The 13135-nt window shown below is 40.3% G+C and overlaps 1 protein-coding gene across 12 annotated transcripts in view; it reads right to left on the bottom strand.

The window, feature by feature from the left end:
- TBC1D5 (TBC1 domain family member 5) overlaps window positions 1-13135 on the bottom strand; it is a 407351-nt gene that overhangs the window by 329213 nt on the left and 65003 nt on the right. For 3 of the 12 annotated variants that reach the window (XM_058183246.1, XM_058183245.1, XM_058183247.1), the window contains one exon: window positions 12928-13010. The exons of the other annotated variants lie outside the window; for them this stretch is intronic. The gene's annotated coding sequence lies outside the window, so the exon portion shown is untranslated. The remainder of the gene's footprint in view (window positions 1-12927; window positions 13011-13135) is intronic. 12 annotated transcript variants of the gene reach the window in all.

Raw genomic sequence — 13135 nt, 5'->3', positions numbered from 1 at the left:
CAAGCAGCAATTCCACTTATTAGCGTTCAGTTTTAACTTGTTAAGCCCTATTCAAACCTCCTAAAAAATTCTTAGTAGTCTTATCAGTATACCTGGGAATCTTCACTAAAACAGGAACATTAATTGTGAATAAATATTATTTTCACACATTGTTTTAATTATTTAGTTGTGTCCAACTCTCGGCAACTTTATAAGCAAAGGCTTTACACACTATGTTTTGACACACAGGCATCGTAAAATACTTGTTTGTATACTCAATTGTTGTATATTATAATCAAGACAAAAAATATGTTTCAATACATTGAAAGTCAACTACATTTTCATTTGAAAATGTGAATAGATTCAAACTAAATAAATCTCTCCATATTTATGATATTTAATAATGTTGCTTATTTGCCATAAAACTTCAGTAAGAAACTTCTTTGAGGGTGTTCATAGCACTGCTAGGAATGTAATATAACTTGAAAGTTTACGGTTATATACTGTAATTCTTAATTTATTACAATACAGTTTTAATCCATAAGTTTACAAATAAGAATAATTTATATTGTATTAAGTTGTTAAAATTGTAAACGTAATTAAAATAAACTTTAATTATAAATTTAAAGATTTAAACATTTATTTTGGAAAAAAATCCAACTCGACAGAAAACATATATTCTTCTCTAATGTCCAACATAGTATACCTTTCCAAGAAAAGGTTACTAATTCATCTCACACTGTGGGTTTAAGTAGAATCTTAAACTGTGTTCTACAACTCTTATATATTCATTCTCATGAATTTCAATGAAATTCTCAATCTGAGAACAGAGGTGTTTGTATTTATAAATGGACTGATATAATTTGAACTCCTAAATATTACTCTGTTTTAAATTCTGTGCTGTTATAGAAGTTTGTGCATCCCAGAACATACCCATGTACAAAGATTTTTTTAAAATATCCTTTCCATTGCATTTCTATTTATTTCCATATTACATCAGCTAATTATAATATATAACAATATACACTATACCCCCCCCCAAATTACAATATTTCATTATAGCTCTTCAGCAGAGTTTGTACAAGCTCACTTCCTTTCTATTGCACACATTTTATTTTATTTTAAGAAATATGTTTTCCAATATGGAGGATGCTTTTGATTCTTTTCCAAAAAAACTGGTACAGAAACATGTTTTAGCATGAGAAAACGAAATGAATTCAGAAGTATGGAAAAAAGTGATCAAAGTGTGCTGCGTTAGTCTTCTGTTTCTCTTTCGACAGTAAAGTAATTTTATGATATTTGTGACACAATGAAGGACAAAGATAAGCCAACTGTTTAGATTCTTCTCCTTTATGTTATGGCTTTGATCACTAACAATGCTGCGTGAACAGCCAACAGAAGGCTGACATTTCATAAAATATGCAGTGATAAAAACTAATACTGTAGCATCTGGGAACGATATACAAAATGCAGAAATACACCTAATAACTGTGATCTTAAATAACAAGTTACCAAAAAAACCTAACTTGGATGCATGCATATACTTGACATCAAGAGTTTTGCATTCTTAAAAGGTTTCAAATATTCATCTCAAAAAATATAAATCAATAATTTGTAACCGTTTTGCAGATGCCAAAATCTACTCTAAAGCAGACTTCTAAGCAAGGTATTTCTTTACATTTCAATATTAACTACAGCTAACTATATAGCTCTTATACATTATATTAACTTTTTCCAGATGTTTTCTATCTCAAAAACTATAAATAGCATTTTTCAGAAAAGCTTTGTAATCGTTTTCTTACAGAATACATAAAATCCTTCCAAGAAACATCTCTAGTAAATCAAAACGCAAAAGTATCTGTTAATTCAAAAAGAAAACAAGTGTTCTGAGATTCTTTGTACATAACAGCTGGAAAATATGACTGTTTTTCCTAATGCTTAGTGTGAATCTACTCATTTCATATATTTGCCAAAAAACAATTTGTTTATATTGGGATTCATTTGATAAGGTCAATTTTGCATATAATATGTAAAGAAAAGAATTGATGACCCATTCTTCCCATGTAAAGGAGCTTTCACAGGAAGATTTGAGCAATATTTTCAAAATCTTATGCTTACTATTATTAATTTGGTCTGTAGTGCTCTTTTTCTTATAAAAGTTTGCTTATATATAGTTTCTTGAGTATTTTTTAAATGTATCTGAACAATTTCAATCTGATTCAAAACATTATAGTGACCCACAATATTTTTATCTATCTGGATCCTCTGAAGCGACAACCTATTTGTTGGGCACACAATTTTCCTCAAACAGAATCTCAGCCAGGCAACATAGCTTGTCACTTGAGTTTCCTTCTCAGTTTCCTGGTATCAGATGAAGTGAGGAAGGAGCTCAGCCAGATTACAAGAAGGTGAAGAGATAATCTCTGAACAAGGATAGAACTTCAACAAAAAAATAATTAAAATTTGATAAGAATAGCATTAAATTAACTGTTAAATACCATACCATCTTAAGTAATAATTTCCTCTCTTATTAAGAAATTGGGAAGCCTGATGTTGTATGTATATTTCTGCTCTAAAGTAAGTCTGAGAAACTCCAATTCAAATATAAAATTTATACAGAGTTATGTCAATAGTCTTTCTGTGTCTATTTATTCAAAATCAATGAGAGCCATGCAACATATTTTCAGGTTGTACAAAAAGTATACTATTGAAATAGAAAATATTTGGACAACCTTACACATAAATGTTTTTAATTTAAAAGCTTTAAATCAATCTCTGTTTAAAAAAACATTAAAAGTCAATCTAATGACGATAAACATGAATTTTTATTTTACAATTCAAGATTTATGCTGACAATAAAATCAGAAAGCAACAGGTGATTGCTCCTGCATTTTAAGTGATTTCATTCTCTAAGATTAATCTCATTGTTTGGCCAGAGATATATTACAACTCCCTTGAGGGCCCCAGACTAGTAAATCCTTAACTTGCTTGCTTGTTTATTTATTACACATTCCAATCCAAGCTGACAATGGATAGGATACAACGAAATCCCAAAGAATACATTAAAAATATTTCTTATTATAGAAATCAACAAGAAAAAAATAATTCATTAAAGGTACCATTTAATTAAGATTAAAAAATCTGTTAAAACATAATTGGTTTAACTGTTTTAACAGCATTATCCAGTTAAAAAAGAGTAGGAGCCATTTATACCTTATGGAACGCATTGTTCCATAAGAGATGTTGGTCCTACCTATGATGTCTTTTCTGCCCAGAGTGAGTAAAAATTGAAGCCATGCCCAGGTGCCTGTCTCCCTTTGGCTCGTTTCAACGAAGGCGTATCTGTAAATAAAGTCTGAACACGGGATTAGTTGTCCCTGACTGTCGGTAAGGGTGGGTTTGGACCCTCCCACTATCCCACCAAGAAGGAACGTATCAGGTAGGACCAACGTCCCTTCTCCAATGTGATAGTGGGAGGGTCCAAGAATGGGATTTACCAAAGCCTACCGTTTGAAGGGTGGGAAGACGCCTGGGCTGGAGGCCCCCCTCCCATGGAATGCACCTTCTATAATACCTTTCTCCCGAATGCAGCATCAGCCGATGCAAAGGAGTCCAACTTATAGTGTCTAATAAATGGCAAAGGGGAAGCCCAGGTCGCTGTCCTGTAAATTTCCTCAATGGATGATTGGGTAGTCCAAGATTTTATTTTTATTGGTTTTAAATTTATTATGAATTTTAATGGGGTTTTTAGTTATATATGGCCATTTTTATAATAAGTTTTTTAATTAGTATTTTAAATTGTATATTTTGTACTGTTTGTTTTTATCCTGGCTGTACACCGCCCTGAGTCCTTCGGGAGAAGGGTGGTATAAAAATTGAATAAATAAATAAAATAAATAAATAAGATGCTGTGGTGGCAGCACTAGTCGAGTGTGACGTTATCCGTCCAGGTAAGGGCAGAGCTTTGAACTGGTAGGCTGTGGCTATGCAGGCTCTTAACCATCTGCCCACCATTGACAGGGTGACACTAGAGCCTATGGAGGATAGCTGGAAAGAAACAAAGAGGAACTCAGTTTTCCTATCTTTGGCCATCCTCCTGATGTAGATACAGAGAGCCTTCCACACAATCAATGTATGCCATTGTCTTTCCAGGGCATGGGAAGTCCCTGGACAAAAATTTGGTAAGACAATTTCCTTGGCCTGATGGAACCAGGTATTAACTTTCGGAATGAAAGACGGGTCTGAGGACCGCTCTGTCCGAATGGAACACGCAGAGGTCGTCCCGGACAAACAGGGCCTCTAGCTCCAAAATACGTCTGGCTGACCTTATGGCCAGCCAGACTTTAAGTGTCATATAATGAAGAGTAGCGGTCCTTAGCATTTCGAAAGGCGCCGATGTAAGCACCTGCAGCACCAGAGTCAGATCCCAAGTGGGATATCGATGGACCACAGGCGGACATAGATTAGCTGTCCCTCTGATGAATTGCTGAATCACTGGATGATGACACGGGGCCCCACTCTCTGCCAGTCAGCACCGTGGAGAGGGCCGCCAATTGCCTGCCAAAGGCCCCTAGCCAAAATGTCCTGGAGGAAGTCCAGGACCTGTAGCACAGAAGCTGCAACAGGGTTAATGGTCCTTGCCAACCACCAGGTGGCAAACACCTTCCAAGTGGCACTGCAAATCCAGGTAGTTGATGGCCTCCTGGAAGCCTGAATAGTTCGGATGACTCTGGAGGAATATTTGTCCTTCCTCAGGATGTTCCCCTCAAGTGCCAGATGGTCAACTGGAGCCACTGCAGCTCCAGGTGTAACAGGACCCCCTAGCTGAGGGAAACTTTCTCTGGAGGGATCCTCCAGGGCCGCAACACCAAGAGACTTACCAGGTCCGCATACCATAGGCCAGTGAGATGCCACCAGCAGGACCTCCGCCCTTTCCACTAGGACCTTCCTGATGACAGCAGGGATGAGGGGAAGGGGTGGAAAGGCATAAAGAAGACCGCTTGGCCAAGGGCTGCACAGGGCGTTGGTCTCCTCTGAACCTGGGGTCTCGAATCTGGTAAATAGCGTGGTACTGGGGGATTCACCAGGGAGGCGAACAGGTCCACAACCAACCAGCTGAACTGCTGAGATATTTCCTGGAAGATGTCTGGGTGAAGTCCCCATTCAGAATGGTCAATCGTGTGTCTGTTCAAAGAGTACGCCTGGACATTTGTGGACTCAGTGATGTGCTCCACTTTTAGGAAGGAGATGCGATTGTCCAGGTGATTCACCTCGGCCATGAGTGCCCATGAGTGGGTGCCCCCCTGCCGATTTATGTGGGCTTTCGCCATCACATTGTTGATAATAATCAGAACATTTCAGACTCTGAAAGTGACGAAGGGCCAGGTGTGCTGGCCGGAGCTCCAGCCAATTGATGTTGTTGGCAAGCTCCGCCAGTGTCCAATGCCCTTGCACCATATGGGTCAGTAAATGGGCGCCCCAACTTATCAGGCTGGCATCTGATGTAATCATCAACCTGTCAGGCTCCAGAAGAGATGGCCCTTGGTTAGCACCAGAGATGTCCACCAACGAAGTGAGCGAAGAACTAACAATGACATCGGAATCCTGACCCGTGCATTGTTTCTCCCGGACTGCTGGAAGGGAAGCAGGAGCCACTGCAGAGGGGGGCATGCAGCCGAGACCAGGGAACAATGGACACACATGAAGCCATCTTCCCGAGCAGCTGAGATAGCTGGGCACAGGCACTGTGTACCTCTCCTGCACCTGCTTCACCAAGGCTGTCAAACTGTCCCTGCGCTCTTGAGACAGATACACCTTGTAAAGGGAGGTGTCAATCACTGCTCCGAGATACAGAATTTGTGTCACTAGCACTAGATGGATCTTTTTGAAATTTACAGAAAAGCCATGGGCTTGTAATATCCTGTCGCCCGTAATGGAGATGAGGCCTGGATGAGGATGTCATCGAGGTAGCACTGGAGCCTGACTGGGATGGATCTCAGGTGAGCTGCCAGTGCCACCAGAATCTTGGTAACACAGTGGGGGGGGGCTGAAGCCAGCCCAAATGGTAAGACCCGGTACCGATAGTGACTTGTCCCGTAGTGAACTCTCAGAAACAGCAGAATAGGCATATGGAGGTAGGCCTCCATGAGATCTACCGAGGCCAGGAAGTCACCCACCTGTATGCCCTCCAAGATGGACTGCAGAGAGCACATCTTGAAGTTCCTGTAGACCAAATGGGTGTTCAGAAGTTTTAGATTAAAAATTGCTCTTTATCCCCCCGCCCCAAAGACTTTGGGAGAGGGAACAGGATGGAATAGAACCCCTGTCTCCTTTGGTGTTATGGCCTGAATTTCCAACAAGTATTGGATAGCCTTTTCCGTTAGACCCTGTTGTTCGACGTTGTTGGAGACAGGGCACTTACAAAGCGATTTGGTGGTGTGGAGAGGAACTCCAGAGAGAGGCCCAGCCTCACGGTATTGAGCACCCAATTGTCGATGGTGGTTTCCTCCCAGTGGGAGGCAAAGAGGGCCAATCTGCCCCCAATGGGAGAGTTGGTCTGACAGTCACTTAGGCCTACAGAATGGACAGCTTCCTCCCCCTCGAAAGGGCCGACGGGACTGAAACCCCTGCCTACAGTCACGAAAGCTGGACCTCTCTGGTTGACAATCCTGCCTCTGTGGCCCAAAGCATTGAGGAGCAGAGCTGTCCATTTCAGGAGCCCGGAAGGTTGGCCTCTGGTAATAGGAAGAAAGCCTGTAGTCTGCTTGTCGGGACGTGGCTGGCATCACCTTCTTCCTATCCTTGTTCTTGACCAATATCAGCTCAAGAGCTTTCCCAAACAGTCTAGCTCCCTTGTAAGGGGCCAGACTCCACTTTGACTTGGCATCCGCCTGCAATTGTGGAGCCATAACAATCTCCTCGAGACAACAAAGGAAGAGAGAGCACATGAGCAAATTTTGCTGCATTTAAGGTTGCGTCCGCAGAGAATTGGGTGGCAGCCATCAATTTGTTTAGATCTTCGTGTAGACAGATCCTGTGGTGGCAACTTCATTTGCAACTAGCTAAGACAGAGAAAGGAAGTGCGGTTAAAAAAGGATGCGGCCATGGCCGCCTTTACTGCCCACGCAATAGCTTGATAGGTTTTACAGAGGACAAGTTCTGTTTTCTTGTCCTCAGCTGTTAAGTTGTCAGCTAAATCCCCTGCCACAACAGAGATGTGAAGGCAAGGTTAGCCAAAGGCTCATCCACCGCAGGTAGTTGCAAAAGGTCAGCCAAGTCCGGACCAGCATTGTAAAAACATCTGTCATTGCCTGTTGGGATGGGAAAGGCTACAGGGTGATCCCATTGTTTTTGGATGACTTCCAAAAATAGTTTAGGGGTAGGGATTGCCTCCTGTGCTGACTTAGGCTTGGAAAAGAGGCCTTCGGCAGGATCCTAAGGAACCTCCAATGCTGCTGTCAGCGTTCCCAATTTGGTGGTAGATTTGACCTTATGAAGTAAAGTTTTAAACAGGGCCGGAAGAAAAAGCCCAGTAAAGGCTGGAGGATCCGGTGTCATATCCTCATCCTCAAGAGCTCAAGATCCCTGTGCCCCTCATCACCCCAAAGGTAGTCCTGACCTTCAAAGGAAGGGTTGTGGGAACGGTGTCCCTGATAGTCAGGTCTGCTGGCAGAAGGCAGAGAAGGAGAAAAACCTAGCAAGCCCTCTAGTGCAAAGGAATGAGGGTGGTAGGATTGCTATAACCCAGCAGCAATACACTGGGATATGGCTCAAGAAAGTAACAGTCCATATGCTGAGGCAGTTCCTGACTGCCCACTGGGCAGAGCCCCCCACAGTGGGAATGAAGGTTGAGGCTGGAATTGACCTGTCAGAGTTGCCCTGCCTTCCAGTTGCTGTGCAAGCAAAAGGATCTAATTTTTTTTCCTTTGCTGTCAAGCTGCATGGAGCCAGAAGGAGATAACTTTCCTGCTCCCTCTAGTGGTTCCTCCAGTGGCTAAAAGAAAAAAGCGTGCAAAGTGCTTGGAGCTGTCAAGGGAAAAGTTGGCCTGTCACCATGCTTCTTTGCACCCCTTGAAAATTGCTTTTCAAGGGCTTTTATATGCCTTCTCGTCTGGGCTTGAAGTCCTGGAGGACCTGAAAGCCTTGGATTTAATTCTGGCAGCTGTTTTAGAAGCAGTCCTGAATTTGCTTAAGTCTTTGCTGGTATATTCCAGCGCAGCTGGGGAGTGACTGTTATTTTTCTCCCAGTCACTAAAGGAGATGTCGGCCATCTTGACAGCTTAGCTTGACAGGGAAGGCTGCCCCGGAGGCAAGGACTCTGCAGAAGGTCAAACGGCCAAAAATGGCCAGAAGGGTGACAGCAGCTTTGTCAGCTCCCAGCCAGCCAGCGCACACACCCCACGCTATTCAAATTCAATTAAAACCTCAGCACCCGCAGCACTGTCAAAGGCTTGCTCCAAACAGCCGCAGCAATACCAGTGGCTTGAAACATCAAAGTGCCTCCCACCTGGCTCCGAAAGCTGCAGCAGCAATGTTATCCCAGCGCTTCAGTGGGTCGGCAGCTGTGACAGGCAACCTGGATTAGTCAGCATATTCCCACAACGCCCTTTCAGGGTCTCTAGGTCGGTGGCAATGCCAGGCAACCTGGAATGGCCAGTGCAACCGGCTCTCAAGGGGCTAAGCCCTGGCGGCGGAAATGCAGGGCATGAGCACCTGCTGCTTCTGCAAAGCTGTCACAAGCAAGGCAGTCTCAAGAAAGAAAAAAAAAGAACCTGTTCTTGTCCAAGAATACAATTTCAGATGTCTCAACTGTCCAAATATGTCTTTCTAGGACAAGAATGAGTTGAAACTGGAGCCAGAGAGAGACAGAGGTGCCTAGGAGTGGCTTCAATTTTCACTCACTCTCTGGGCAGAAAGGACATCATAGAACCCATTCTTGGACCCTTCCATTATCACACTGGAGAATAATGATACTATCACTGAATCCTTGGATGGGGGATCTGCAACAAGCCTTTTCTAGATGATCATATTAGGAAATTTTGATTGTGATTAGCATTAACCTTCTGCCAATTATCATATCTGAATAGCTAATGCAGAAATGCAGCAATGACCCTTCCACTCTGTTTATATTCACCTTCATTTGTCTTTGAACTTTGCAATTTAAAATCTAATTCTTATTTTATTTTATTTTTTCTCTGTTTCTCAATCTCATTTCTACTGATGTTTTAACTTTAGATTGTATGTAGGCTGGCACAGTCTGATCTTTATAAAGTGTTCTGAGAGTTTTTTGGCTAAAAAGTTAAACAAAAAACTTCTAAACAAATAAACTCAGCAACAAGTACTGCTGAGTCCAGTATGAATACAAATCTGCAGCCTTCCTAGAGCAAGGGATTAGAAAAGGTTCCCAATGACCAGCAAGAACAGTAATAATTTTGGTAAAATTATCAATTTGAAACTGAGGCCTTTTCTGTAATCCAGAGACTTATCCAAGTATGCTGATTATTTGAAGCACAGCAAACTGAATTCACACATGATTTTCTACCATTTTGAAACACAAGAAAACTACAAAGTATTCTCGCAAATACCATCATCCAAAATTATTTTCACTTTTTAAGAACTCTTAAGACTGTTAAGGACGCGGTGGCTCAGGGGCTAGAACTTTGAGCTTGTTGATCGAAAGGTCGGCAGCTCGGCGGTTCGAATCTCTAGTGCTGCCGTGTAATGGGGTGACTCCCGTTACTTGTCCCAGCTTCTGCCAACCTAGCAGTTTTGAAAGCACGTAAAAATGCAAGTAGAAAAAATAGGGACCACCTTTGGGAAGGTAACAGCGTTCCATGCGCCTTTGGCATTGAGTCATGCTGGCCACATGATCACTGAGACGTCTTCAGACAGTGCTGGCTCTTCGGCTTTGAAACGGAGATGAGCACCGCCCCCTAGAGTCTGCAACGACTAGCACGTACGTGCGAGGAAAACCTTTACCTTTACCTTTAAAACTGCTTGGGTCAGAACTGAACACATTCTGAGCAACCACTTCATTAATCCAAATATATTTTAAAGCTGCTAACTTTGCCATTAATTTCCTTCTCTCATTCAAACAGTTTTCATACATAAAATTTGCTTGGAAGAAAGAAACTGAATATTTTTTTCCTCACTGGAAGAATAATACTCTCTTTCCCCAAAAATAAGACATCCCCTGATATTAAGCCCAATCTGGCTTTTGAGCGTATGGCAATAAGGCAAATACATGTAGGGAAAAATACTTTTGACTAATCCAAGGTAGTGCTGGAGACCATTAAAATCACTTGCGTATGTGAAGAAGTAAAACACTGAACAAGTCAACTGGCAATTCTGAAACCCCTGCATGAATCCAAACAACTTTCTGCCCCAAGTCTGGTCAGTTAAGAAATTGAGGTTAACCTTTAATTTTTAATGTCACCTGCAGCCAGTGATTGCTTTTTCTAATGCAAGTGACAGATAAACAGAAAAACAATCCCAAGATGATTCACAAAGCACCGTACACCATAAGTGCATTTTTATTTTTATACCAACTCAATTTCTCAAATGGATAACCAATGTTCCTACTAATTTACATTAGGAACTGAGTGAGGCATGAAAATTGTTCTGATGCACAGACACACTTTAATCTAGTGTATAGGGTGAAGAATTTTACCAAAACTCTAAGCAATACAAAATAAATTTAAGACTGAAGAATCTCATCATAGCATATGTTGCAGGCTAGTTATATCTAACCCAAATTGGGGGGAAATTTCCAAAAATAAAGTATATTTACCTGAAAGTAAAATACTTTGAATGTAATATAATCCTCTCTATCTCAAAAGAAAATGGAAAAATGTATTACCTTACCTTATCACAGAATGGCATGGCATAGCATACTGTAGTATATATACCACTATTTAATAATTTTTTTAATGATGAATTAAAGATTATAATTATGCCATCTTAAATATAAATTATTCATTAAAAAAGCTAGAACATTTTCACTCATAATTAAGCTGCAATTCCAGAGCTGCCTCAAACCTCAAAGCCCTCTTTTGTATAATATTTAGACCTCTTTCTGAGCTTTGCATGGAATAAATCAGCAGCCTAGAAGTTTCGCATCTTAAAAGTCAGAATCAAATTGCACTTCCCAAAAATCCCATAGTTGTCCATTTGTAATAAAAGTTCACATATATTTAGAAGACTATCCAAAGCATTCTGCAGCTCTGCTAGCAATATTTTACATAAGTCTCCTGGTGCAGAAAATATTATTCATTCTCGCCTCTCAGGAATGCTATTTTTTTTCTGAAGGAAACCAGTGATAAAGCACACATCTCAAAGTTGGTTACACTGAGCAAGTTATTAAAAAAGATTCAAGTATTAGCCTTTATTATGTGAGAAGACTGTTTAATTTTTCAAGGCAAAAATTAGATTACCATTTTTTGGTTAGCTATTCTGACTTCTACAGTCGCTGATGCAGATATAAAGTGGTCTATAATTTTTGTGTTATTCACAAATCAAATCAAATGAAAAAGGTCAGCAATAGCTTTCCATAAAAGCGTACACTTTTCTTTTTTGTTAATGTTTGCAAGCACAATCACTATAACATAGGGATAATCCTTTAAAAAGAATCTTTTTAAATTGTATATATTCCAAATACTTTATAATCGACTACTGAACCTATTTTAAGAATGAGAAGTCTTCAAGCAATTCAAAGTCTATCCTGTAATTGATGATGAAGAAAGGTCTGTATTGATGTATTAGATGATACGCTACTCTGAGAAGAGTCAATACTAGATTCCAGGAGTCAATACATTCAGAAGACATTTGTCAAGAAGTTTAAATACATCTATAAATGAAGGAAAGAAGGAATTAATTACTAGGAATTCATGAACAATGGCTAAGTGCAAAAATGTTGTTATCAACTGTCAGTTATCGGTATATGAAAGCTATGACCATCCCCAACAATTAATTATAAAATATGTTTAATGTTGTAATATAGAAGGCTCTAAAACAGCTTTACTATATGGAAATAGTGTGGCTTTTAAATATAATTTTGCAAGAAAAAATGGGTAAACAATCCACACATATAAAACGTTACTGACTTATTCATATTATTAAGACTTTTTAAACAGATTGCTGAACAATCAGACTTTCTGGTCATTAAAACTAATAGTCATGTGACGTCTTGTTTAACAACATCATATTAACAACATATTTTCTAATATTAATTTTGGTCATAAGTCAAGTACCAACAAGTACTGTGTTTATTTAGATATCATGCATACACATACTACTTTTAGTGATCTAAGCAAAACAATGGATCAGCAAAAAATCAATTCAGAGTTTTCATTCAAGGCACAAAGGACCAGGCTCTAGTTATCATATTTTGGATAGTTTATATGAAGACTTAGTTTTCTGGAGAAAACAATAAAAAAAGCAGGGAAGATGGTCTCAGTTACACTAGCAATGAGTATAGCACTGGAAGACCTGAAGATTAGTTTAGGAACATGGAGAAACTCTATATAATTGGTTAAAGTCGACACCAACTTGATAGTAATAATACATCAATAAACCATGGTTTCTAGTCTAGATTTTTTTTTTCTTTACATGGGGGTGGGGGAGGCAACTTTCAACCAATTCCTCTATCTTCTATAGCCTTTTTGCTCTTTATTCCAAACTGTCTTCAAACATTCAATTAATAGGAAGATTTTGGAAATACAAAAATTGTAGGATGTATAGAAACCTTTGCTCTAGAACAGGGGTTCCCAACCTTTCGGACCTCAGGGACCACTAAATTCATAGTTTTAAATCCCGCAGACCACTAATATGATCTGCCTAATGACTGGTTCAGTGGGCATAGATAAATGGTCATATGACTGGGTGGACGTGGCCAACTTGGCCAACTTTATGTCACTCACATCGAGGGACACCTCGCCGGCCTCTACTCACCCGTCTCCTGCTGGCCACTCCTCACCTCCTTGCCCAGGCTCCTTAGGGCCCCAACAGGAAGCCGTTGTTGAGCTAAGCAGCCACTACAAGAAAGAGTTGGCAAAACAGCTCAGTTCAAATTGGATATGATCAAGAAGGAGGCTGTTCTGTCCCCCTCAACCACAAACCAAAAGACACGCTAGCTGACTATATTTGCCAGCAATTTATT

The sequence above is a fragment of the Ahaetulla prasina genome, chromosome 4, assembly GCF_028640845.1.
Source record: "Ahaetulla prasina isolate Xishuangbanna chromosome 4, ASM2864084v1, whole genome shotgun sequence".
In the NCBI taxonomy this organism is placed as follows: domain Eukaryota; kingdom Metazoa; phylum Chordata; class Lepidosauria; order Squamata; family Colubridae; genus Ahaetulla; species Ahaetulla prasina.
The sequence above is the reverse complement of the archived record's forward strand: the minus strand, read 5'-3'. Positions and strand labels throughout refer to the sequence as shown.